This window comes from Hydra viridissima, unplaced genomic scaffold (genome assembly GCF_058129835.1).
Source record: "Hydra viridissima isolate aposymbiotic clone 2 unplaced genomic scaffold, HvirCarnegie_v1 scaffold_8, whole genome shotgun sequence".
Lineage (NCBI taxonomy): Eukaryota > Metazoa > Cnidaria > Hydrozoa > Anthoathecata > Hydridae > Hydra > Hydra viridissima.
The window spans coordinates 4399276-4425759 of NW_028324307.1; the positions used below are offsets into that span (position 1 = coordinate 4399276).

Below are 26484 nucleotides of genomic sequence, written 5' to 3' on the forward strand. Positions count from 1 at the left end.
AATTCCAAGTAACAAAAATGATATAAACAATATTAATAAAAACATTTTTTTAATCAGACTGACTGACACTTATTATCAGTGTTTGTTTATAACACTATAGTGTTATAAACAGTTATTTACAGTATACTGTAATTTAAATACTAAATACAAAAAATATTTACGAATATAAAGTTCAAACCCTAAACTCCTCCATAAGCGAGCAATATATATATCTAAGTGCTATTTTATTTTTTGTAATTAAATTATTTGAACTTTTAACAAAATATATTGCATACATGTTTCCTCCTCGTGAAATTATAAAATGCAATGCAAAGATAAAATTATAACATTATGCGCATGCGCCTCAAAGCAACATTTCACGTGAAATGTTGCTTTGAGGCGCATGCGTACGCATTAATGCGTGAAATGTTAAATATTTAACAAAAAAAATTTGTAAATGAAAAATTCTGCAGAGAGCTCTCTTCGACTCATTTAAATGAATAAACTGAAAGTAACATTATGTACTTGAAAAATATTATACATCCCTTAAAAAGACAAACTATAGCATAGGGAACATAATTTTCATATAAAAAGTGAAATTGAATCAATATAATACATAATATATGCACATAATAAAATTTACTCTTCAAGTTACTCTTCAAGCGGAGTTTATTGTAAAGCTCTAAGAGCTCCGCGAGAGCTCATTTTGCTCATAGGGTTCACTTATTATTTCTGAATCTGAATCAGTTAATTCATCGGTGTTATATATATCTTGCATAGATATTTTAAAGTCGTCCCATTTTGTCATTAAATCAGTTAATTCCTCCCTTAAATTTGACGCTGTAGCTGTTTTATGCTATTTTACTTGTAATTTACTGAGCTCTTCTAAACTGTTTTCTGAACATTTATTGTCGGTAAAATATTTAGGGTCTAATATTGCCATGTCTGCATATAATTTTCCATGACTTTTAAAACGATTTTCTATTGTTTTTATTGTGGTATCCATATTACGTTAAACGTGGTTATTTTATGTTTTTCGATTGGGTTTTGAAATTCATGATCTTCGGTAATTTCGTCGGGCATTCTCTTTCGTCGTCTAAATCTCTCTTCTGGTATATCTTCTTCGACAATACACCGATTGAGCGAATTTAAAACACGTCATTTTTAAGAGATCTGAACTCCAATAGGAGGGGTAAAAAGATACTTCCGTTACAATATTTACTTGAGAAAACGAAGTATAAACATCTAACTAATACTGCTAAAACAAATATTTACTATAAAATCAATCATGGAGTACAATATGATTTCAAAAATGAAAGTTAAAGAGTTAAAAAAATCTAAAGTTAAGAGGATTAAAGTTAAATGGTAAAAAGGAAGAGTTAGTCGCTCGTGTATTTGCTGCAATAGAAAACAATGTTCTACCAATAAAAACAGCAGTAGAAGTTGAGGCAGATTTAAAAAAAGAATATAATTTAAAACTTGAATTAGACAATATGCAAATACCTGATCCATTTAAAATTCTTGATGGCTGGATGGACGAACAAGAGGGTATGCCATTCTGGCCAATGTTGTTATATCCAGATATATTTACCTATTTAATGTTTAATCCATCAGAACTAGGAAGTAAAGACTTAAGTGACTATAAAAACTCATAAGCATACAGCTACTATAAATCTTCCTGGATTCAGCCTCTTATGTATCATAATTTAACAGGAAGTAATTATTGTATATTTAAATCAGAATGTCGAAGATCACAATCTATTAATGATACATATCATAAACTGTGGTTAGTATTAGAAAAAAGTGCAAAAATAAAAGCCTGTCATTGCACATGCATGGCTGGCATGTTTCAAACTTGTAATCATGTTGCTGCAGCAATGTATAGAGTTGAAGCTGCTGTAAGAAACGGATTAACAAACCCTGCATGTACAAGCACTTCAAATGAATGGCTGCCATCTCAAAAAGAAGTAGCACCTTCTAAAATCAAAGATCTTGACTTTAGTCGTGAAGATTTTGGCAAAAGAGGTAAAAAAAAGAGAAAGTTAGTAGATATACAAAAAGAAAAATATAATCCTCTATCAAATAATACAGTGCAGTTATTAAATATCAATAATGTAGCTTTTGCTCTTGAAAATATTGTGCCGACAAGCATTTTGTTTACTGCTGTTCCAAAGCCAAAAATAGACTTTATTCGTGAAGTTTTGACAAACGTTGATATGCCACCAGTTGATTTGCCAAGCATTGACAGTTTAATTTCTACCTCTTCGTGTTGTTCTGAATTTTTTACAAGTTTAAAAGTAAACATGTCAGCTGAAAATATAAAACGAATAGAGTTAGTAACACGAGGTCAAAATGAAAATGAAAATTGGTATCACTATCGAAAAAGTGTAATAACTGCCTCTAAAGCTCATGAGGTAGCAACGAATATGGATAAAGTTAAAAAAACTGTCGGTGGGTATCATAACTTTTGGTCACTAAACCAAAAAATATCAGGACTGACATTTACTAACCCCAATATCCCAGCCTTAAAATATGGTCGTACAATGGAAGTTGAAGCAGTGAATGCATTTTATGAAAAAATGAAATGTCATCATAAAAATCTTACTTTGAATGAATGTGGACTTTACCTGGATTATGAACATCCTTACATTGGAGCAAGTCCAGACCGAATAATGTCATGTGATTGCTGTCCTAAAGCATGTATTGAGGTGAAATGCCCTTACAAAATTAATTTTACAACACCAACAGAATTTAATTTACATATTTAATAAAAGAGGGTGTCAATGTAAAGCTTAAAACTAACCATACTTATTACACCCAATGTATGTTACAAATGGCTGTGACAAGGTGCAGTGTTACATACTTTGTTGTATGGACTCCACATGGCATAGTTGTTGATAAAATTAATTTTGATGTGTCTTTGTGGAATTTGTTAAAGGAAAAATATATTAATTATTATAAAGATTATTATTTGAAATCTATTTTTAGCACATAATCTAACTCTTTTCAAAAAACATTTTTTTACATTTAGGTTTTTATCATATTTTTAAAAACTAAGTTGTTTTTTTTTCCACTTTTGCCTTGTCTCTTAATTGTTATCTTTCTCTAATTCTATTATTTTTGTTTTTAAAATGTTTCTTGATAAAATTTATTTTTTAATGTTTGTCAGTAAAATATATACTGTGATAATACTGTGATTTGAGGATATATTTATATTTTAATGTTGGTGAATGAAATTTAAATAGAAATCTTCACAAACTTTTTCATTTCTTTTCCATTTGTTTAACCTAAGTAAACTATATGTAAAGATAGTGAAAATTGACGTTAACTTTCACCATTGTTACATATAATTTAAGTTTTGGTGGTCTTCTTTTTAATTAATTGAATTTTATTAAGAAGTTTTTGCTTTGATTTTTGTACTTCATTATACTATTCCTTACCTTTCCTGCAGGGTCTCAATTTTCCTATACTTTCATAAAATTTATATGGTAAAAAGGTGGTAACAAATTAAAAATGTTGGACCTTCAGTACTTTTTATAAACTTAATTCATCTCATATGTATATATCTATAAGTCCAGCAGTGCAGTGAAGTTTTTTCTTTTTTAATGGTATAGGGTGTTTTAATAAATTTCTTCTAGATTTATTAGCTTTTATTTCATATCCAAGACATAAAGTAGGCGTAGGGTTTGCAGTTGAAGGAATTCCATCAACAAAGTGTATGGAGCATACCCTATCACTACCTGTTGGCTGCCATGTCTTATTTATAAATTCTCTTCTTAAAGCTTTGACCCATAATTGTCTTTCTTTATTTTTTTGATTTTCTGATGGAAACTTATATAATAAAAATGGCTTTTCGCATAATTGGCATTCCTCTCTTCTTATATTTTGTTGGTGTTTATTGCATAGTTCTTTTTTCCATTTTTTCAATCTATATGTACTATTTGTACAACCAATTACGGCACAATTAACTTTCGGCATATTCAAATACAAATTTTGTTTTTAGATTATACTTTATAATTAAATAAATTTTATTTGAATGCTTTTGATAGATGTTTATACTTCGTTTTCTCAAGTTTTAATGGGAGATTTGATACGTTGTCTCTACTTTTACCCCTCCAACGGGGTCTCGAACTCCCAAATCATAATGGCGCGTTACAAAGCTCAATCGGTGTATTATTTCACAATTTTCCTCTTCAAGTAGTGTATTCGCATTTATATATAGAAACAATTTAAACAAAATTGTTTCTATATATAAATTCTACGAGCCTGCGTTATTGGGTTAAATTAATTGATGGATAGTAAAACATTGGGGAAAAAATAGTTAAATAGTCAACCTGTTAAGAGTTAATTTTAAATATCACCGGACGAAAGTGCAAGGTGATAAAATAAATTGAAATAAATGTATAAAAACATATTTTCTCTTTATGTGATTGTAATACCAGCATTTGGTATTTTTATACTATATAAATATAACATTATAAAACAAAAAACAAAAAAATTTTATATGTGTGTGTGTGTGTGTGTGTGTGTGTGTGTGTGTATGTGTGTGTGTGTGTGTGTGTGTGTGTATGTGTATAATATATAAAATTAACCCTATAAAATATTAGAATTAAGAAAAAAAATGAGAATAAGATCTGCCAACAACGTTCTTAAGGTTTTTTATTTTTAAAATGCAATCTAAAAAATTTAAAATTTTGTAATTTTAACAATTTTAATAAATTTATAAGATGTATTTTAAACGTTGTTCGACCGGCCCACCGGGAAATGTCCCGGTGTCCCGCCGCCCCAGTCCGCCACTGGCTTTTGGTAATGCCCAATACATTCTTGTTTTATTGGAACAAGGTCATCACCATAAGGTTTTTGTGCAATAACTGTACTAAATGAGGTAATGTCCCGCCCCCAAGATATTTAAAATAGCAAATGTTATATTTCTTTACTAAAGAGCAAAATATTTCTGTTGCACCAGCGGACTCCATGGCACCAGCTGATTTAGCGTGATTTACTGGCAGGAATGATTAACTTTCCAGTGCTCATATTTAAGTGTCATTTTTTTTCCTTCCCATGTTTGACAACCTTTACGAAACTTAGAAATTATAACAGTATCAAATACCTCGTTGTTGTCGTGAGACGTTGCCACCACTACACCGTTCAAAGAAGAATATCTTCTCCGCTGCCAGGTACCATCGATAGAAACACCACAATCAATAACATCATTCATATTAGAGTCAGGTTTCAGTATTCTCCTAACTTCTATAGCAGCATTTTTCATACTTTGCTCAGCAACTGATGTATAAGCAGCATAACGTTTGCTGATGTATAAGCATCATAAAGTTACAGTCAAAACTAGGTTTTGACAGCGGTGGTGGCATGTTCAATATGGAGGTAAAAGTTAGCATTGCATCTCCTCCTCTGCCAATCTCCCTGAATGCCATGATACTGCGTATATTAATTTCACAAGTATTTATGCCAGGTTTATTGTTTTGATAACAGGAGAAGAAAAAAAATCTTTAAATGCACAGCCACTGTAAGAAATTTGAAAAAACGAAGAAAACCCCAAACGTCTTGAATGATCATGCAACATGGAAAGCTTTGTACCACATATATTACAAGTAGCTTTTCAAAACAACTTTACATTTGTTTAAAATGCATAAAATATATAAATTCATCATTATCAAATAAGGTTTTTTCCAAGATTATTTTTCAGCTTTTTACTACTTGTAAAACAAGTTCCTGTGTTTGTGTCAAATCGCTTATTGGTGTTATTGGAATTATTATGCTGATTGCCATTAAACTTTCTTTTCCTTAATTTACTTTTCTGCCTTAAACTGTAATAGGTTAAATACAAAAATTAAAAGCACTATTTTATCTGAATTCAAAAAGACTACAAAACAATGTTAAACCGTTTAAAAATAGCAATGTGACTTAGATTTATGGCATTTAGACCAATAAAAGCTTAAAGCATTAAAAAAAGAATTGTTGCAGGGTTGGCATGTTTAGTTTTTAGGGACTTACTTAAAGGATAAAAAGTTTGCTAAGGTCATTGCTATGTGATTAAAATATACCTTAAGGTGTTTAAGAAGAATATTCTTAAGGTAGGCATTATTTGTACGCGCGTACAAATAAGAAAAAAGTTATTTGTACACGCGTACAATTAATTTTTTCATATTTGTACGCGCGTACAACTAATTTTTTCTTACTTGTACGCGCGTTCAAATAATTTTCTCTTAATTGTACGCACGTACAAATGTGAAAAAATTATTTTTACACACGTCTTTTCACTGCTTACGTAAGCATTATCTATTATAAAAAAAAGTTTCATAAAATAAAATACAAACAAAATGAAAACGTTTTGTTAAATCTACATTTTTTAAATTCAAATCTGTAGTTTTCTTTATTTAATTATAAAAGAGATAGTTAAGAAGGGTATAAAAAAATGGGCAGAAGAGCCAGAGAAAAATTGCCTCGTCATTTGTTACAAAAAAAAGAGGATAAAATACCACTAAAGGTTCATGAAAAAATTAGTCAAACCGCATACTTACTCGCCGTTTTGAACCTGTGCCGTACACAGCGATAGTTCAGACGGTAACGGTCCGTTACCGCCCAAATAAAGTGGTAATATTCCATTTGAATGTACCGATACATCGAAATGGCGATTTAAATTATACGTTCAGCAATTTACGTTTAAAAAAATATTTGATCATTTGGAACGTTTAAATTGTTTTTGATATTGTTTATGCGGCGTATATTTACATTAAGTTCATTATTATTTAAAATTTTACATTTTAAAAGAGTTACTTGCTTTTTTTAAAGCATAACACTTCTCAGCATACCTAAGTAGGAATTTTTTTCTTTCTTATATTATATAAGCATACATACGAAAATTAAGGTGTTTGAATAAAATCATGTATTATGTTAGTGCTTCAAATTATGCACAGTTGATATTCATAAAAATAAAGGAGTTATAAAATTGTTGAAGAAAATAATCCGTTTAAATCACTCCATTAAAATTAAGCTAGGTAATTCTACTTTCATAAAAAAATAATCCTTTTTTTTTTAAATTTATGAATTTTTATTTTTAATTTGAAATAAACATTAGTGTATTAATGTCATACTAGCAGTAGGCATCCAGTAATACGGTTTAGTAATAAATAACTAAAATTAAATTGACATATTTTCTGAAATATAAAATACAAATTCATCTATATATCGGGCTGCGATTGTCTCGGTTTTTCCGCTGAAAAACTAAAAGTTTTAATAAGTTTTGCGCTCTCCTCCTTAAAAATCAAGACGATGGCAGCCATCTTTATAATATAATCTTTTTGGTTTTACTCGTTAGTTATGGAATTTAGTAAAGATCACATAACTTAAGTATTAGATTCTTTTTAATAACAGCAAGAACTAGAGAAGAAAAGCCAAGTAAATCACGCCAATACCTAAAAAAAAAGATCATCTGAAACTGCAAAAGCATTATTTTACATTTTTATTATTTTGTTTTAGAATAAGCAACTTTATTAATAAAGGGGAGCATTATTTTACATATTAATTATAGTTTTCGTGAATCAGTGACTCATTTTTAAAACATTTTTTAAACATGGTCATTATCTATTATGGTACCAAAAAATACATAAGTGCTTAGTGTTCCAATAACGCTCCACTTTGTCAATAAACTTTCATTAAGCAGAGAGGAGACAGACTGTCTTTCAAAAGCACTGTGTTAAAAAAAAATTACAATAAATTATTAAAATCATACATTTTTTTAATGACAATTACAAAAAAATATATATTAGTAAAAAATAGCTATAGCACAATTAACCATAAAAAATGGCTTTTTAATGTTTTCACTAAACAAAATTATTTATACCTCAATTGTTTAGAATTCCAATTTCTTCATAACTGTTAAATAATGATTGACGCAGTAAGTTTCATATCATATAAGTTTACATAATAAAAGCCATGTCTCAACAGTGAAGCAAACTAATAATGCGATGACAACTGAAAAAAAGTCAAAACACATTTGTTTTTAGAATAATTATAGCATTTATATAAAAAATTTAATAAAATTTGATTAAAAAAAAAAAGTAGTAACTAATATTAGAATCAAAATATATAACAAATCTGAAAATAGAGTGTAATTAATAATAGTCATAAAAATTGATAACAAAAAAGTTTTTATAACAATCTTAAACTTGTCGTGATATCGTAGAATATCTGAAAGTAATGAGAAGTTGAGTATCATAAAAAATAGATGTAACGCAAGGTCAAATTTCAATTAAAATATAAATAATAGCACTTATCTGATGGGTTTAAGAAGTTATAATTGGTAATTTTGAAAAAAAAAAAGGTATGTAGCTTAATAACTTCTAATATTTACATTTTCAAAGTTTTTTTAAAGACCTAAGTTAATAAAAAACTATAATAAACCCTGGTGACATGATTGTTACCAAGATTACTTGCATCTTCATGTAAGGCATCATACTCCATATTTCTCAGTTTGCTTTGGTTACTTCTAGAAAACCAAGACACTGCTCTTCAATTTTAACATATGCATCAGCAGCATATTGTTGAAATAGTTTCTTGCCTTAAATTGTTGAACAGAAGTTTTGTCTTAATAAGGTTCATAATCGTAAAACTGAATTACCTTAACATGGTTCTAAGAGAAAATATACATATAGTCTATATTATAGATAGAGATAAATATAAAATATAATGAAATATATGTAAATTTATGTATATAAACTTACATGTACACAAATTAAAGTCCTATTTTATTTAACTTTTCATGTTAAAAACATAAATAAAATTCCAACTTAAAATAAAAACGAATAGCGAGCTGTTCAAATACAGTATTGAAATTTTCTAATATTGAATTAATCAGAATCAGTTTGACTGTCTAAAAAGGTATACTTTTATTAACCCTTCAAATAACAAAAAATAACAAGTAAGTTAAAGTAACTAAAAAGCAACTCAACTCTTTCCAATTGCTATAAAAAGTAAAACAAAACCTGCTTAAAACAATTTTAAAAAGATTAAAGACAAAACTGAACCAAAATGAAATTGCACAGTACTAAAATTGTCAGTGCTAATAAAAAAAACCTACTTTACCAGTCATTTAGTTGTAATTTCTTCCAAAAAAAAAAGGAAACAGGCTATAAAAATTAGAAAAATAAAAACAATCAACTACAAACAAACTTTATTTAAATTTTTATTGTAAAATTGAACAATGAACAAAATCAATTCTTAAAAAAAACTATTAGGCTAGTGCTTATTTTTTAAATTGTATATAATATCTAAATATAAAGACTTTAACTTGCTCAGTAAATAAGTTTAAATAAAATAATATAGCAAAAATAGGTGAACTACGATTTGAAAGTAACTAAAAAGTCATTACGTTACTTTTGCTTTAAGAAAACGGTTATTCCCCGTGACCCTCGAGTTAACGCTAGTTTTTATTCAAGGTGTTAGCCAGGAATATACTTATACCGTGATTTTGCCAAATATTGGAAATTTATGATGAAATCATTAGTACCAAAAAAAAAAAAGGTAATTGAATTTTGGTATATTTAAACGAAATGGGAATTCTGATGTACACTCTTTGCCATTTTTTCCAATGCTGGTCGTTGGACTAGCTAACACCCTGCATAATTAGAGAATTTTTTTTTCTCCAAAAGTAAATTGATGTGGGTCTAAAAAGAACCAGAATAGAGTATAAATAAAAATCCACACTCTGTTTTATTTAAAAAGGTTTGAAAAAATATATTACAATAAAATATCATTAATAAATGAATTGGTCATTTCATATGGTCACACCATAGACAAAACTCAAAAACATTTTAATACATAGTCACAAAATGTAGAAGAAAACAAAAAAGCATATGTATGCTAATTTATGACAAAAAGTCAATACATTACCATTTTAACAAATATTGCAACAGATAGTAAATATAACAAAAAATATAACGTAAAAAATATAATACATCAGGATTAAGTTTAAAAAGTCAGGATTAAATTTTAAATCTAACATTAAATCTTAATTCGTAATATTATCACAGAAGATATATAAAATATAATTTCAAAAAATGCATCTTGAACATTTCCAAATTTTCTTTGATGCCAAAACGGCATTGGGTACTGACTCACAAGATATGTGATACTACTCCATTTTTGATATTAAAAGTCGCAATGTTTTGATATTAAAGTTCGCAATGTGAAAGAGTTCCATGGCTTTCTACCTCTTGGCCGTCCTTTCGATCTTATGACAGCTGGCACTCTAAAAGAAGATCTTATTTCAGGTATTAGATAGTTATTTTTATCTGATTGTTTAATGGATTCTGATGTTAAACCTGATGTTGTGTCTATATTGAAATATATTTCATTGAGTATTTCTTTTGTGTTTTTAATTACTATTTTCTGGTCATATTCATCCTTGGAAGATGATAACTTTAAATCTGACAGAATATTATTAGTTGATTAAACTGATGTAATTTCAACTATTTTGCCAGACTGCCACAGGTTTAGCAAGTGTTTTACTTGTGATAACTTTTGTTCAAAGTCTGCTCCCCCACAAGTTGCAAGGTAACAAGCTAAAGCCTCAGTTTCTGTGTGAGCAGTTCTATATCGTTCTTCTTCATACTTACTATTTTTCATTTGTTTATTTTGTGATTTGTAGACAACATTTGTGTAATGTTGAAAATTGATCATATGTGTAATGTTGAAAATTGATCTGATCTCGTAAAATCTTTTAAAACTTCAGTTTTTTTCCACCTTAATGGCAAAGTCATTTCTAGTTTATTGCCAAACAGTGGCATGTTTTTAAAATTTCTCGCACAAAAAATATGCCAACAAGATAATTGAAAATTCATAAAAAATGAACATTGCAATCAGTGAATTCATTTATAATATAATTCCTACAGAAACTTTTAACGCTAAATGTTAAACGTCGTTTCGTCATTATTTACTAGGCTTTGAAAGACCGCGATCTCTAACTGCACGCGGCCATTGAAGAAAGATCTCTTAAGCGAGCTAAAACTTTTTTCTTTTTAGAATTTAATTCTTAGTTTAGATCTGGAATTTAATTATTAGTTTAGATATATTACATAAAGAATCATGTTTAGATAATCATCGCTAAAATCATCTTATAATTGAAGTATATAAAATAGTTATATATACATTTTTATTAGGTAAAGTAGAAAGGATATAAATTTTAATTAGATAAATTAGAAAGGATTTTAATTTTTTAAATCGTTTATATTTTGTTTGTTTTAGTTTTTCTTTTTGCAGTTTTTTTTTTTATTATCTTATTTCTTAAAAGGAAAATAGGGGCATGGATTTTATTTAAAGTTATACTAATGCTATTTCCATAAAATGGTTTATACTACATTGAAATTTATGTGATGCTATTAACTATTTTTGTTCTTTTTTAGAAAATTAGAAAAATAAATTAAACTTTTGTGCCAATTCTGACATGGCATGTCACATGTTATTGTATGTAAAGGTTAAATTTTGTTATGAAAATTGCAATTCTTCGGAAAAAAAAAAAAAAAAAAAGAAAGTAAATAGTATTGTTTGTAAATATATATTTTGCTTACTTTGAATCTTTTTAAATTTTCTCGCGTCATTTTTAAAATTTTTCTTTGCACATGTTTATTGTTTGCATATATGCTTTTTGGAAATGTATGTGTATGTGGTAATAAGTGCTTTAAAGTTGTTCTATAAATGTGTTTTTATAATAATGTAAAGTGCTTTTATTGTTTGTGTATGTGTTAATATGTGTTATAAAAATGTGTTTAAATATGTATTTAAGGTATATATTTAACCTTATATACATATTTAAACACATTTATTGTGTTTATAGTTGGTACATATGTTTAAATTATGTTGTTTCAGTGTTTTCAAAGTGCTGTGACTTGGTAATCATCTACCTGAAAATCAATTATTGTATTTTAGAGAAGGAACAGAGCAAATGGCTTTAGATCGTGCAGCTCAACGTGATACGCACCTAACGGCATGGTTTAAGTTAAATACTGAAAATGAAAGAGCACATTGCTATTCTTATGTAAACATTCCTTATCACTTTTTATTTGATGATAAACATCGTAAATGGAAGGTTAGACAAAAGGGGTGGTAATAAGGTGTTAGTACGAATGTATAAGGTTAATCCAACTGGAGAATTGTTTTTTCTTAAACTGTTACTTTTGCAAGCAAAAGGAGCAACATCTTGGGAGGATGTGCGCACTGTTAATGGTATTGTCCTTGAAACGTTTCGTGAAGCATGTGTTTTGAATGGTTTGTTGAAAGATGACAATGAATGGCAGATACTCTTTCTGAGGCGGTTTTAACACGTATGCCAAAGCAAATTAGAAAGTTATTTTCAATTATTTTCAACTTTTGTGAATCTGACAATCCCTTACATATCTGGAATACATGCAAAGCTTTTATGATGGAAGATTTCATTCACCGCTCAATCCCACTTCTAATAACTGAGCGAGCTACTCTTCATCAAATTGAAAAGATTATCAATCAAAGTGGTAAAATACTGGCCGATTACAACATGCCTGTTATTGATGAGTTTATAGGCTTAAATCTAGAAAATTTTGATGAAAATATTCAGCAACTGAAATAGTAGAATTGTGTATTAACCCAACCAGCTGAAATACTAGAACTGTGTGTGAAATGTTCTTTGCATTGGCAATGGATGCAGAAGTTTGCATTAACTGAAAATATGAGAGTACAGGACGGGGAAGGTGAATTTCCCCAATGGCTACAAAAACTTGGGAATGAAACAATACCTGTCAAAGAGGAGGATCCTTTTAAAGGATGCATTGAAATACCAAATCAGTGCATTATTAGAGGAAACGAATCAATTGTTGAAAAGATTTTTGGAGATGCTGATCAAAATGACTATTCTAAGCGCGTGATTTTAACACCAACTAATGTTGATTCCTTACCAATGAAGAAGTGCTTGAATGTCTGCTGGGTGAGGTCAAAATTTATTTAAGTGCTGATCAAATTGATACTTATGACCTTATTGATAGAAATAGTTTTCCTGTTGAGTTTTTGTACAGGTTAACTCCCTCAGGTATGCTACCTCATTGTTTAAAATTGAAAATTGGTTGTGTAATAATGCTACTTAAAAATTTAGATCTCAAAGCTAGGTTATGCTAAGGTACTCGAGTGAAAATTTGTGCTCTTCAAAATAATTATAGATGCAGAGGTTTTGACAGGTGTTTCTGGTGGTAAATGGGTTTTTGTTCCTCGAATTCAGCTGGCTCCATCAGGTTCTAATTTACCTTTTGTTCTGAAACATCGTGAGTTTCCTGTCAGATTGGCTTATTCAATGACAATTAATAAAAGTTAAGGTCAAATATTTGATAGAGTTGGGGTATATCTGAATAAACCATGTTTCTCTCATGGTCAACTGTATGTTGCATGTTCAAGAACTAGAGCATTTAATAGTTTGTTTTTCAAAATTTATAAACGTCTCATTCAAGGTATGGTAGATGAAAAGTGTTACACAAATGTTATATTTTTCTTATTATTTTAATTTTTTTTTTCATAGTTTTTGAGAAATATACCTGTCATTTAATATGTTTATAGGTGTTATAATATGTTTATATGTGTTATATGAAACCATATTTGTTTATAGCTGTATATATGTTTAAATTATGTTGTTTCCATGTTTTCTAAGTGGTGTGAGTGGGCATAATATTGAGCAAGATTGATAACCTTGGCAGCCAAGCGGTGTACTTATAGCAGAGGTGTGACTTGGCAGCATTTAGTACCAGGCGGTGTTACTGCTTCAGAGCTAGGTTGTGTTGTGTAGCCTTTTTTAATTTTTCTGTAAACACAATGTCTGTTAATGTTTAGCGTAATGTGTATGGGAGAGTATGCAACCTTGATCTTTAAATCTAGGGTGTTTTAATGTCCTAAATTTGAAGTAATTGAATAACTAATATTGAACATAAAAACAAATATACATTTATGTATTTATATGTTTAGTAAAAAGATAAATATATAGTTAAATTTAAATTGGTTTTTTAATTTTGCCTGTCATATTTTAATTAGGTTTGTTATTTTCACAGGATTTTAGGATCAAGTGTAAATATTCTATTGTTATGTGTTATCTTTGTGATGTTTTGTGTTGATAGACGGTTTTGCATACCTTCACGTTGGTGTCTATTGTTAAAAATGAATAACAGGTAGTGTCATTATTGGTTTTTACTGCTTTTATTTATTTATTGAAAGCCAAGACAACATTATGCTAAAAATGCAGTTTATATCTTAATTTGATTTTTTTTTTTTTTTTCTTTTTTTTTTATGTTAGTATTGTTTATCCTTTTGCACTTCGAAATAGATTTTATAGATACATTTTCGATAAATGTTAATATTAAATGCCTTGTCAAAATAGGTTACCATAAATAGGTAAATCGAATTTTATTTTGTATGTGGTGTTTTTACGATTTATAAAAAAAAATTCTAATTACCTTTTGTTGTAAATTTTTGTCAGTTAAAATGGTATAAATTTACGCAATTTGTTCATTTTTTTTTAAATTTTTCCTATTTTATGCCTAGTAATTTGTTGTACGTAACTTAGGGGATCTTTTTAAACGGGGGGTGAATATTGTAGTTTTCCGCATTTGTCAAATATGGTGTTACTTAAATTTAGTAAGGTGTTTAACTATTTAAATTAGCTTAGTTAGCATTTGCAATACTTTTGAGGAAAGAAAAAATTCTTATATATGTTAAATTCTTATTTATAAAAAGAAAAACTTCTTATATATATGTAAATCATTGTTTTACATTTTATTATTCTGGTAAAAGGTCTCCATCAAAAACTTCATTACTCTTAATAAAAATAACTCTATTTTCCTGAACTTGACGCAACTTTAATTTGTGGAAAACAGCCACTATAAATTAAGTAACAGACCGACCATAACCCGTATTACGGGTTGCTTTTTGCTAATTGCTAATGATTTACTGGCAACTGTCTTTGGTCAATAGTATATCAATTTTATTGTGCAAAACCATTTCAACTTTTTCCTTGGTTGAATACATTAAAAACTGCGAAGAGTATAAATCTGTTGCAAAGTTTGTTAGTGACTGTCCAATTTCTTTAGGCATTCCAGATGCGGCAACTGTTCGAACACCTATCTCTCTGTATTGTTTATAGCCCTTGTCACTGGAAATGTGTAGTTTGGCATCATTAAGTCTTTTAATGGTTTCAGCCAAATGCGTACTAGGTTTGATTTTTTTTTTTTAACTGTAGATTAAAGTTTTCAATTCTATTGTTGGTGTTGTTACCTAGTGTTAACTTATTTTTTCGATAAGCTGTACACCATTGTTCCTTACATGAATGCCAATTGTTTAAAAAATATATTTTAAAGGATTCAGGGAGCTGATGATTATTCACCATACTCTCGTATGCTTCATGGTAATCAGCTTCTGAATTAGCATATACCGCTTTTAATATCAAATTCATCATCTCACATTTAGTTGATGGAGGTACAAACAACTGTATGACAACTTTTTTGATGTACTTTATTACATGAAAACGACACAGCAACACTGATGAATGCAAACATGTAGGCCTCAAAGCATTTATTAACCCAATATCTTTGTCCACAATAATAACTTTAGTTTTGATGTTATTATTTTGGGTACAAAACCATTCCACAATCTATTTCAAGATGTCTATAGTCTCATGCTGAACAAAAGCAAATAAAACTAGCACTCCAAATCCTAAACCATCTTCTACTAAAAAAAGCCAATAGTGGAAATCGTTCAATATTAACTTTGTAAGTAGAATCCACAAAAACTACTTCACCATATATTTTATATTTCTCCTTCATCACACTAGTTTGCCAACATATAGCTTGTAACTCATCATCGTTTTGAAGAATAGAAACTGAGCCACCATCAACTTTTTCTAAAGGTTTGTTAACAGCATCTACCAGCAACTGTCCCTCTTTATTATTACCACGCTCAACTTTTTTATTCCTAGCTTTTAAGTTGCGTAAATCCTGTTTAGTCACACATTTTATGTGACCATCTAAATGCAATATTTGTTTTATCTGTAATGGGGTGACATTAGCATTTATTAAATTTATTATTATTAAATTTATTATTATTTTTCCTCCTGCATTGTCATCTTTCTATTCCTAGGATAGCAACAAAATAATTATTTACTTGTTGGATGGTTGTGGGCCTCTTCTAGTTGAGCCACCTTTAATTGAAGTAATTTAGTTTTTTTTAAATAAAAAATTTAGTTTAAAAGTTTAACTCAGTAAAAAAACTAAGACTAATTGCTAAGTTATCTAAAACCAAGAAATAGTTTTATCTAATTGTTCTAAACAATCAAATTACAAAATAAATATTAAACTTAAGTACTGAGTACCTCTAAAGCAAAACTGTCTATTTTACTTTCATAGCATTTTAGCTGTAATCTAATTTTCATTGGATAGTCAATGCCAATTTTTGTTTGATGCGGTCTACAAGTTGTCACTTTGCTTGTGCGTGGTTTCCCATAGTGTACGCATGTAATAAGAAGATCATTATAAATAAACTTTTCAGCTTAGCTGTCATCAAGCTACAATTTAACGTATGAAAGTTTTTCCTTTAAAACTTAAAATGATCAAAGGTTTGCACATTTACTCTTTAAAATGCTGGTCATTTGAAATGTTAAACAAATATTAATCTCAGTTTCAAAAAAATATTACCTAAAATACTAACTAAATATTACCTTAAGCTTGTGACTCTTTCTGTAGTGTATAGGGTGACTATTTTCTTCGCAGTACTCTATTAACTTCAACTCAAACTCGGCAAATGAATCGAAGCGGTCACATTTTTTCATTTCTAGAGTTATATAACAAGTTATATTAATTAAAACTAGTCTCAGAAAAATTTGGCACATGAAAAAGTGTAAGTGATCCGAGTTGTTGTTGACAAGGTTGGTTTACAACATAACTTATTTATATGACAACATAGTGGTGGTGCAACTTTCATTTTAGTTAAGTGCACTTTTTGATAACAGCTTTTATTGTAACTCCCAATCAAACAATGCGCAAAAATATTGTTGTTGTTGTTGCTTTTGTAAATAAAATATCATAATACTTACAGATGCAAGAAAGAGTTAAGTTTTTGTTAATACCTCAGTAATTTAAATCCAAATAATCACAGAATGAATTACGTCGTAAACACGTAACTTCCGCGTACAAATAATGTTTATATTATAGGTTCATTATTTATTTCACTACTTTCCTTTTTTTTATTTTTCACCAAAATAATGGCTAGATACCACCATAAGCTGGTATAAAAAAAAATACTTGATTTCTCATGCTCAATTAGTAAACAAGCATTTATGAGAGTACTTTAGCATGTACTTTTTAAAAATCTACTATTTCACTGATTTCCCACCAGTAAATCAAGTAAATATGAGGATGAATACAGAACTCTCATTTTCAAATTGTATGTCTGTATTTATTGTAAACTCAATAGTCAATAACACTCCCCCTTAAAAGACTTAAAGAAAATAATCTTTAATCGTGTATTAAAATAGAGAAAAATAAGTAAAGGAACCTGTTGTGCCTCTTACCGCTTTTTGTTTCCAGGCGTTTTTTTTTCTTGGCTATTGAATCAGTTTACATCATTCAAAGTTTATGTTATTCTCTTTTATTTTGCGCAAAAGTGATACTTTTGACTTTTTTTCTTATTCAACCAAAAAGTATCATCATTGAGCGTTTTTAAAAAGTAGTCAAATGGTCAATGGTTCAACATGAATGTCATAGCTTTGACTAAAGTATGTTGTTCCTTTGACCATAATGTTATTAATAAGTAATCATGAGGCTGGGTTTTAAGAGGTTTCTAAGTTAATAGGTTTTTAACTTAGAAACCTCTTAAAACCCAACCAAAACTATTTTTAGTTCTCAGATTCATTTAGATTTGACCATAATGCTTTTTAGAGGAAATCTTTTAATTCAGACAATCAAAAATACGAAATTAAAATATATTATATTAAATAATATTACCGTACAGTAAAAGATGTCAGATCAACATCAAACATAAGATACTGACGTTTAGATGATCCATGACCAAAACTTGTTGGTAGGAATTTCATTATGATATTTTCAAGTTCTACATCACTACGTCACTCATTCCTGCCAAACATTCTATCATTTGGCAGGAATGAGTGACCTCGTTTGGGTATTTAATATTGTATCTCATTTACATTGTTACCTAGTTCAGCTACCAGTGATAAAAGAACCCGGACCATGGCATGATTCCGATTTTGACCAGCATAACCATTTGAAAATAGGTGCAGTTCTTTGGCATCATTGCCAATATATTTTTTAACATAATCCAGCACAAAAGTACATACTTTATTTGGACTTTTGTTAGCAACGACTTCACAATAAGAATAAAATACTGATTTAGCTGTGTTAAGATCATATGTGCAAAACTCATACAGCCATAATTGACGTTGATAAAAAGTCTCCTGGACAGGCATATATGAAAGTGGCAAATTTTGCATAAAATTAAATGCAATCCCATACACATTCGGATCATTCTAGCACTTAGTTTCTACTTACTGTATTTTTTTGTAAAACTTATTTGCTTGTCTTTTATGGATCTCAATATCTGCTTGATATACTTTTTTTGCGTTTTCATTAATATGTGGATTTTTTAGTTTAATCTTTAACTCTTCATACAGTCCACAGACATCAATTAGCTTCCTACCGAACGATAAGCTAAAATTTTCCTGGAATTATTTTAAGTAAAATATATATTTAACAGGATGATCTAGATAACTTTGTTCGTATAATGTTTGCATAATTTTCACATTGAGTTCTTCATCTAAATAATAAGATGATGCATCTTTATTATAGTAGTGCACATGTTTAACAGGAAATGACTCAATATGCTCTCGTACTTAAATTAATGTATCACCAGGCAATGCGTTGCTTCGTGATTCCTCAGATTTACCTCTGAGATCTATGGGCTGCTCATTTCTTTTTAAGAAAACACATAAACGTCTAACTTGTTTCATAGAAATTCCATACATACTGCAAAATGGTTTTTCCAACACCATTTATCCTAATGTGATAAATAAAGGTAAATTCTTTTTTCTTAGGTTCTTCAGATCTAGAACGTTTTCTCTGTATATCCTTCTTTTCAATTAATGACTGCAAGTATATATTAGAGATGGGAATCGAACCCTTTTTTTAAAGTTCGGGTCCGGTTCGGTTCGGTTATATCTAATGTTCGAGTTCGGTTCAGTTCGGTCTTAAGCACAGTTCGGGTTCGGTTCGGTTCGGTATCAACACAACTGTTTTTTAATTAGTTACAAAGTTTACATCCACAATGATAAAACACAAATAAATTAAAGTAACATTAAATAGTTAAAGTATTACAAATAACTTGAAATAATTTGCAATGCTTTTATACTGCAACTTTAAAATTCCAGAAAACAATGCAGTTGCTAATAGCTGCAGTTAAAGTGCGCAAAACATTAAAGTAGTAACTTTCTGATCACAGATAAAGTTAGCTTAAGTAGCCTACTGTCAGTCTATTAATCAGGGCTGCATATTGTATTTGAGAAATATCAACATTTCCAATGTTTCTGGATTTAGGCGAGCCCTGCGCTCACTCATTGTCACCCAACACACTGAAAACACTCTTTCACTGGCAGTACTTGTAGCAGGAATAGCCAACAACTTTCTTCCAATCAATGCCATCGTCGGAAGCTTATGTTCACGGTCATTGTCTTTCCAGAATTGCAATGCATTACACGCTGTCACGGGCAGTGCCAAGTATTTGTCAAGTTCATGTCTTGTGTCATTACTGTCGGCATTAGACAATGGAGTGGCAGCTGTTTTTAAGTCTGCCAACAAATCATAAGATTCAGGGTCAGCTTTATTCTTCTTTGAAGGAGGCAGCTGATCTGAATGACTGCATTCACTAAAGCTGTTTATATCTGTATTGCCTGAGTCCTTTCCTATCACCTGATTTGGTGAAGAAGAAATAATTTTGTCCACCATACTACGCATTTCTGAATAAACAAAATTGCGATCTTCTGCGTTGACAAAAGACAAGTACTTGTAAGAAGGAACAATAAGTGTTGATAGCTTGTGCAAAGGATGAATAATATACTTTTCATTCAAGCTCGACAGAAAAATTGCCTTCAAATCACGCATACTGTCGCTGTCTGAACCATTGATCTTACAGACTGATCGAAGATAAAATAGCATTGGCCATACATCAGGGGACATCGGCACATTGTCATGTGACAATTGTACAGTAGCCTTGTGAAAGGGATGCAAAAATTTTACGACGTCATGCAACAATTTTTCATTAACGTTGCTCAGTTGCTCAAGTTTGTCAAACTGCTTTGAATCAGCAAGAATTGACTTGACATGATCTAACTGGCATGACAATGATTGCAAAAGAAAAAGTTGACTGTTCCAACGAGTTGCAACATCCTGTTTGAGAGTGTGATTTAGTTCCTGGTTTTTCCCACTATGTTTAAAGTAGCCCACCATTTCCTTTGAAGTCTTGATCATTTCATGAACTAAATTAGCACCAGGGGATTTCAAAGCCTTTTCAACAGCTAAATTCAGATTATGACCTGCACAGCTAAGTCTAACATCGTTGCGATAAGCCGACTTCATATTACTCCCATTATCAGTCACAAATACGAAATTGTCTCTTTTTAGAGTCTGAGGGAAAATTTTTTTAAGTATTTAAGTTGTCTTTGCTTTTACGGCAATGCCAGTCTTAGACTCACTAAACTCAAACAATCCAACACACTTACTTATAAGGCAATAACTGCTGTTAATGTAATGTGCTGTAAAAGTCTGATAAGAGTATTTTAGAATGTCATCGGTCCAGTGATCAGTTGTTATTGCGATATGAGTAACCCCAGCAAGTTCGTCTTTCAGCTTTCGAACACATTCGTTGTAGAACTTTGGTAGTAGCGTCTTAGACAGCGTTGTTCGATCACACATAATATCCTCAAGTTTCACTGATCCATACTTCGATCCAATATCAATCATTGTTTGAGCAAAGTGACGGAACCCATCATCCTGAACACACGAGAATGGCTGAATGTCTTTTGCAATCATGTACAGGGCCGCACGTTGAGCATTTTCACAAATGTGTTTAGGAACCTGTAAAGTATAAAGCAATAAACAATAGACATTAAATACATACCAATACATAATGGCCTTTTTTTTTGTACTACAAAAAACATTGTATTTCTAAAATATTGCTTACAACTTGTAACAGATTTATTTTGCTATCAATGGCAGCAAGTAACAAGTGAAAAGTTAAAACAGTAAATAGAAAAAATCAAGATCCGCTAACTATATTTACTAACCTCTGTCTTTTTAGGTAAAAAGCTTGTCATTTTTAATTGTCCAGGTTCTGAATTGATCTTACTGATGTGTGATCTATTATGTCTTTGTAAAGTTGTAGTATGACCAATTGGCACTGACAACCATAATCCACACTGCTTACAAACGGCAAACTCCTCGACAACCTGTTGATCGTAACATGATTACTCACAGTTATACAAAAATCAAATAAAATGTATTGTAACTAAGGTCAATTGACTCTATTTAGCATTGATATTCAATTAATTATCAAACCTGAATGCTGCTCAGTTTGGCATTGTGTGCAATATGAGAGATGTAGGTGATTATTGATTTATTGAAATATTTATAAAACTAAATAATTACATATGCAGTAAGTATAGCTACAAACCTCATCCCCAACTTCAACGCAACGAAAGCGTGTCCAGCATTCACTCTTTGTCCATGATGCAGGTACTAAGCGAGCCGCTCCGTCTGTTATCAATTTCTCCAACACTTTTTTAGTCCATTTACTATTACTCATTATTACTAAAATATTATGTAATTATAGCAATCATTAATTACTAAGATATGAATAAAAACTCAGAACATTAACAACACCTCAATATTGCAAATGTTTAGAAACAACATTTCCATTTTGGTTAGTAATGTTATGAAATGTAGACTTATCGCGAGGTTAGAATTATTTTGTTCTATTTCCCATTTTAAACGTTGGGAGAAAATATTTAATTTTTTTCTAAAAATAAAAATTACTTAAAATTTTAGCTTAGTTTTTAAAGAAATAATAACTTATGCTTTAAACAATTTTGATTTAAACAAATTATTTAGAAAAAAATTTGAAAAATAAAATATATTTTAAAACTAGTTATTAATTACTAAAATTACTAACTCATTTTCTTCCAACACTTGAAAAGAGAGATAGAACAAAATAATTCTAAACTCGTGGTATGTTATGCATTAGGTTATGAATTATGTTATGTATCATGTTATGTATTGTAGTGATGTGCGAATTGCAAAATTTTCACTTTTTCAAGCCCCTATATTATCTTGTTTAGGGTAAGAACAGTTGGTTTGATTCGGTTGGTTCCCAACAGTTTTAAAGTTCGGGTTCGGTTCGGTTTGGTAACAACTAAAGTTCGGGTTCGGTTCGGTTCGGTTCTGTCGTAGAAAAGGTTCTAGTTCGGTTCGTTCGGTTCGGGTTCGGTTCGTTTCCCATCTCTAGTATGTATCTAGGGCGTTTTGCTATCAAGTTTGTTAACAAACTGTATAGCACTTTTCATAGGATCTTCAGATTTAAGCTCCATACATTTTGCATTGCATCTATGAACAAAAGAAACAATAAACATTATCTTGAGATAATAATATAAAAATTATATTATTACCTTAAGGTAATCATTTACTCCTAGTTATTGGTGGTTAAAAAATCATGAGTAATAAAATAAATTAACAAGATGGAAAAACTAACCTGTCTTTGGGCCACATCATTCCCGTTGTGGTTTTTATGAGCTTCTCCAGCAATTTTAGCTTTTATTATTCTAGTATGTTTATATTTTTCACTGTTTGTTATACCAGACACTCTTTTTCTATATTTATAAGCATTTTCGGCAAGCTCGCGATTCTCGATTTTTGTAACTGATAAAGTGATGTTGCATTTGATGGTTGCGCTTCGTTTCTCTAGAAAGGGGCTTAAGTTCAGGACTGGTACCATTTTCAAGCAGACTTTAATTTTTATTTGCTTTAAAAAGTTGACTTGTGGTATATGGCAATGTTCCTTTTTCAAATGAAATATGTAAAACACTTCGATAAATAAAATTGTTCAAAAAAGTGAAGTTCGAAAAAAGTGTGACTTGTGCCTTTTTCGAAATAACGGTTTCAATTTATTTCGTATATCGGTCGGTTTTTTAGAAAGGAAATCAGTTGTCCTATTTTTGCATGTGCGAATTTTTGATGACAAGAAACAAAGTGTGTCATTATAAGCTTTCTGCTATGAAGCGCTAAACATACCAACAAGTTCTTCAGAGTCAATGTTATGAGGTCGTACCGATAGTGTCTGGGACTTCGATTGATCAGTTGAGGTCATATTGAACTGGCACTCATAGTGACCGTCAATAACACTAATGATGTCATTTAGGCAGCTAGCTAATGTGCCTCTCTCATTTCCTCAGTTCTTGGGCAAAAGTCAATAAGTAAGTTAAAAACAGGGTCATTGAAAACACCACCAAAACTTATCAAAAAGTGCATTTCGAACATCTCTGACAACTTGAATGCCAGACAAGAAGTCAAGTCCATGACCTGATGCAGCATAGAATTTGGTTAAGAATTTGCTACATATAATTGAAGAATTTGCTACATATAATTGACAAAAGCAATATATTTTTTAATTACCTTAATATATCTCAACTAAATATTTTAGAATATATTTGTAGAAGACGAATCCAGTGATTCAGAAGGCGCTCATGAGGACAATACCAGGCGCCAGTGTATAGTTCAGTTTTGATTTATTTAAGGTGGTTCACGCCATTTAAATAACTTTTTATTTATAAATGTTAAAAACTTGTCTTTTTATTTTTTATATAAGGAAATTATGTTAAAACATTAACTTTTTAAAAGAAAAATGAAATTTGCATTTTTTGATGCTGAGTCAGCACAACTTCTCTAAAATCTTATCTTAACTAAAACAATTATATCTTAACTTTTTAAAAGAAAAATGAAATTTGCATTTTTTGATGCTGAGTCAGCACAACTTCTCTAAAATCTTATCTTAACTAAAACAATTATATCTTAACTAAAATATGGACTAAATATACCATATTTTGCCAAATGGTAGCTAAATAGTTGCTCTTGGGCTGGAACTAAATTTTTTTCCAAATGTTGAAAATGACTAAAATGGCAGCACTAAACGTCCAGAAATTGATTTATTGCCTGTGTCAGTCTGACAAACTACATTCAAACAACTTTTATATACTTGAAATGCTATAATTCCAGTTCTAATAAACAAGTTAATAAATATTCTTTGAAATTTGGAAGATAAAAGCTTTATCCAAACTGAAGATATTAACGTTATTGTGAGAAAAAGATATTAAGATAACAAGGTCTTAAAAAAACACATTTAAAAAAAACAAACATAAAAACGAAGATTTTTTTTAACAAAAAGTTACTAAAAACTCCCACTAGCGTAAGAGTTCATATCATCTCTCCTTTCCAATGTCTAAGTAACCTTTTTTTTTTTATCAAATTTTATTATTAACCTTAATATAACTTCCTTGACATATTCGTAACCGCTTTTTTTAGCACATTTTTTATAAATATAATATTTTGCAGAACAGTAGAAAAGCATAATAAATCTAACACTGAGAAATAATTCAAAACTTTGTTTATTTTATATAATATACTATTTCTTAATTTATTTTATGTAATTCTCGCTTATTGTATCGCAACCAAGCTTCTTTTGCGCCCCATGGCACGTGCCCTACCCTAGATACTCCACTGATTATAACATTATCCAATGCAGATGATGAACTTTTTTCAACAATTCCATTGATTGTTGGGGTATACTGGCACTCACAAAGTTGGCAGTATAATTCACTTAAAGGGCTGCAGCATTAACATTTGAAGAAGAAATGCGTGCAAAACTAAGACAGTGCTGTTTAAGATTTTTCTAGGAGGACCACTGGACATACCAAAAAAAAAGATTTTTAAGTAAGAACTATTATTCCTTAGTTAAAGTTATGTTATTACATTATAAAAATGTAAATATTAAATAAAAAGTAAAATCAAATATACACAGATAATTGTTTTTACATTTTATTATCTAAAAAAATGTCAGCTTAAAACAGGCTACAATATGAAAACTTATTTAGAATTATTCTACAAATTGGATTGATAAAAGTGAAAATCAAAATCTCTTCTACTAAAAGTCTTCTACTTACACACACACACACACACACACACACACACACACACACACACATATATTTATATTTATATGTATATATTTATATGTGTGTATATATATATATATATATATATATATATATATATATATATATATATATATATATATATATATATATATATATATATATATATATACATATATATATATATATATTTGTTTTTAAATTTTTCTTTAACTGAATATATTTTTCTGTTAAAAAAATAATAATAAATTTTAGAAAATAGTCAAACAAAATAAAAGATAAAAATAATGAGAAAAACTTTTAAACAATTAAAAATAATGTATTTAAAGTTTTATAGGTAATTTTTATTTAAAAAAAAATTGTGAAAAAGCTAAGAACCACAGAACAAAAAACGGTAATTTTTATTTAATACCGCTTCATTCTATCATGAATGTTTAAGCACTCATTTATACGATTTGGCATTGAGTCTATTAAATTCTCTAAAATATGTTTGGGAACATTTCCAAGTATTGCTGGTAAAATATTGCGCAACTCCTCAAGGCTCCTTGGTGCTTTCTTGGCAATCTTTTTATCAAGCCAACTCCAATGATTTTCAATGCAATTTAGATCTGGGCTATTTGGTGGTTAAGTTAGACGTTCAATACTTTTGCTTTCGAACCATTCAGAGACAATTTTTGCCCTGTGACATGGTGAATTGTCTTGCTTGAAAATGAACGGAACGCTTTGCTCAAGTGCATCAATTGACGGTAACAAGTTGTTATTTAAAATATTGACGTAATAAATAGAGTTGAGTCGACCATCAAATAGTTTAAACATACCGAGACCATAATATGTCATGCAGCACCATATTCCAACCGACCCGCTACCTTGTTTTGTTCTTTGAACGGTACAATCGAGATTATATTTTTCTGAAGACTGCCTGCAAATCATAATTTGATTTTTTCGGTTATCAACCTCGATATTCATCTCAGTACTGAACATTACTATCCTCCATTTTTGTTTAGACCATTCTTTGACGCTTTGGCAAAGTCGCGGTTTTAGAACAGCTTTTTTCCATTACGTATTGTTAGTAATAGTTTCCTACGCACAAGTGATGCCGATGCTTGACGTCCATTTGAAAGCTTCCATTCCCTTCTTAACTCATGCGATAGCATGGTTCAATTTTTCTTCGCCAACCTGATTAAAAGGCGATCATGATTGGGTGTCGTCAAACGCGGTTTTCC

At 29.8% G+C, this 26484-nt stretch overlaps 4 pseudogenes; 1 reads left to right on the forward strand and 3 right to left on the reverse strand.

Annotated features, from left to right (window-relative positions):
- Nucleotides 1-1267: 1267 nt before the first annotated feature.
- On the forward strand, nucleotides 1268-2747 carry LOC149884666 (uncharacterized; annotated as a pseudogene).
- Nucleotides 2748-4808: 2061 nt separating this feature from the next.
- On the reverse strand, nucleotides 4809-5628 carry LOC149884667 (uncharacterized; annotated as a pseudogene).
- Nucleotides 5629-10146: 4518 nt separating this feature from the next.
- On the reverse strand, nucleotides 10147-16123 carry LOC149884668 (uncharacterized; annotated as a pseudogene).
- A 2055-nt stretch (nucleotides 16124-18178) lies between these two features.
- On the reverse strand, nucleotides 18179-23049 carry LOC149884669 (uncharacterized; annotated as a pseudogene).
- Nucleotides 23050-26484: the final 3435 nt, after the last annotated feature.